Below are 2,439 nucleotides of genomic sequence, written 5' to 3' on the forward strand. Positions count from 1 at the left end.
TGTCAGCCACGCGCACGCGTCGCCATGGAAAGCTCCAAATCACGCGCACGCGTCAAGTACGCGCACGCGTCGCTCCTCGCTGGTTTTCTCCTTTAATTCTTGTGCTGCAGAAACTCCATCAAATCCAGCTGAATGCTACCTAAAATAAACAGAATTGCACAAGACTCAAAGTAGCATCCGTAGTAGCTAAAAGATAATTAATTCTTGATTAAACTCAACAATTTAAGTACAAATACACTAGAAAAAGATAAGAAAGATGCTCACGCATCATACACATATCTGCGCAACATTATCAACAAACTGCCTAAAAACCAGAACTGCATCCAAAAGAAAGAAGCCCTTGTCAGTGCAACAGCAATTTCTAATCCATATTGATTTAGGCACCACCTAACTGAGCATCAATTCAAGATGTAGCCGTGATCTGAAAACTCACCTTTACGAGATTTGCCCACAATGGATGCAGCAAGTACAACCTATATAGGTGAAAAAAATTCAGAACATAAATTCAAAGTTGTATAAGATAATTCAAGCAAATAGAAAGAAAGACTAAAGTATTCTCCAACCCAGTTAAATGCATCATTTTGCAAAGAGCACTGCCCCAACCTCACAATTTTGGCTACGCTCAATGGGCAAGTAACTTGCATATAATCTAATTCATCACCAATTTTGTACGAAATAGAATTTACAGCAACCTGTCATAGCTAAATTTGAGGAGAAAGGGAAATAACACCGGGTATCATAAGCTAAATCAGAAGATCCAACAATAATCTTGAAGAATATTCAAATACAAACCTCACCATGAATAGATCTCAATTATAAGGCAAGTGTGTACAATTACACAACACAAAGCCCATGTAAATGTATCACAGATTCAAATTACATGCACATATCAAAATTGTAGCTGATAGAGAAGCCTAAAATAAATATCGAAGTGCGGGATTGTGAGGAAACAAAAGGATTACCATGTCTGCGTTCGATCTTTGAAATGACGGAAGTGATTATTGCCTCAAATTGAATCTGACAAGAAAACAAAGTCCGTAACAGTGTTAGGAGCCATGAGATCAGATCGTGAGACGAGAAGAATGTGCAGTGAGGGCAAGTGAATGAAAAACTCAAAGAGAGAATACAGAAAAAAAAAAGAGAAATAGAGGTTACCGGAACGCGATCTGAAATTCGGAAGCGCAGATCTAAATGGAGGGGACTAAAACAAAGCTCAAACAGAAGTAGGAAAATAGAGCTCGTAAGCGATGGAGAGAGCGGCGAAGCTCCTGCGATGGGGAGAGCGTGGACGGAGCGATGGAGAGAGCGTGGATGGAGAGAGGGAGAAGCTCCTACTAAACTTGTGTGGAGTGTGAATGGATCGAGAGGGTAAGATCTGAGCTAGGGTTAATCTAATATTTTTCGACGGAAAATTTAAATTACAGACGGATTTTCCATCTGTAATAATTTAATAAAATGCAGCATTTTGTCTATTTAATTACAGACGGATTTTCCGTCTGTAACCATTTTCCACGGAAAAAAAATAATTTTTCCAACGAAATTATTGACGGATTCTCTTTTCTGTCTGTAATTTATGCAAATCCATTTTTTTTGTTTTTCGACAAAAAATTCCTCTAAAATTTTCTCTGTATTTCTGTGGTTTAAAATCCGTCAGAAATATCCATTTGTAATAACTAGTTTTCTAGTAGTGTTAGTTTACAAAGTTACTTACTAACTTGACTGAATTCATATTCATTTGAATTTTATATATCAATATAATTGTTACACTAACAAATAATAATGATGCAACACTAGCTTCAACAACATCATCAGCAAAATAATATTCCTTCCCTTTATATATATCTCCCCAACCAATAAAAACAAATATTTTTAGTGCAATCATTTCCATGAATTATGGACTAAGATTCAAATATTCTTTATTAATTTTTCGAAAATCTAGATCCAAGTCTGAAATCTCATTACAAAAAATAATGTGCTCATTAGCGTTGGAGACTTGGAGTAATCACCGAACTATCTTCGTACTAGCTAGAATGCAAAGTGGACTTGGTTTGGATGATCAGCAGTGCTAGGGTCAGTATTTTTTCAGATTTTGTGTCAACAAATAATCCGTATTTGAGAAAGAATGAGCAACAAAAGTAAAACTTCATTATGTACACTTAAAATATCTGAAAAAGAATAATACTTATTGGTTAAATAATGACTAAATTTAATTAGAATCGTTGATTACTTAGACTTTTTGTGTATATATTGCTTTTAGTCTAATCCCTTTTGATGTGGCATGTGGCTATGTGGGTGATCTTTTTAGTTTTGCGTTTCATGCACATTTATATTAGCTAATCCTGAATGAATTAAAACTTTTTAATAATAATAAAGTCACAATTTAGTCTTTAAGAATTTTGACTTTAAATTGATTAATTTCTCAAAAAAATACCAATTAAA

General features: G+C 34.8%; 1 long non-coding RNA gene across 1 annotated transcript; it reads right to left on the reverse strand.

Moving 5' to 3' along the window:
• LOC107605236 lies at positions 304–1,410 on the reverse strand. The gene is made up of 3 exons (XR_001612487.2): positions 1,156–1,410; positions 963–1,017; positions 304–473 (listed from the first exon to the last, which is right to left on the reverse strand). It is a non-coding gene; the product is annotated as an uncharacterized LOC107605236 (long non-coding RNA).

This window comes from Arachis ipaensis, chromosome B06, assembly GCF_000816755.2.
Source record: "Arachis ipaensis cultivar K30076 chromosome B06, Araip1.1, whole genome shotgun sequence".
Taxonomy (NCBI): Eukaryota; Viridiplantae; Streptophyta; class Magnoliopsida; order Fabales; family Fabaceae; genus Arachis; species Arachis ipaensis.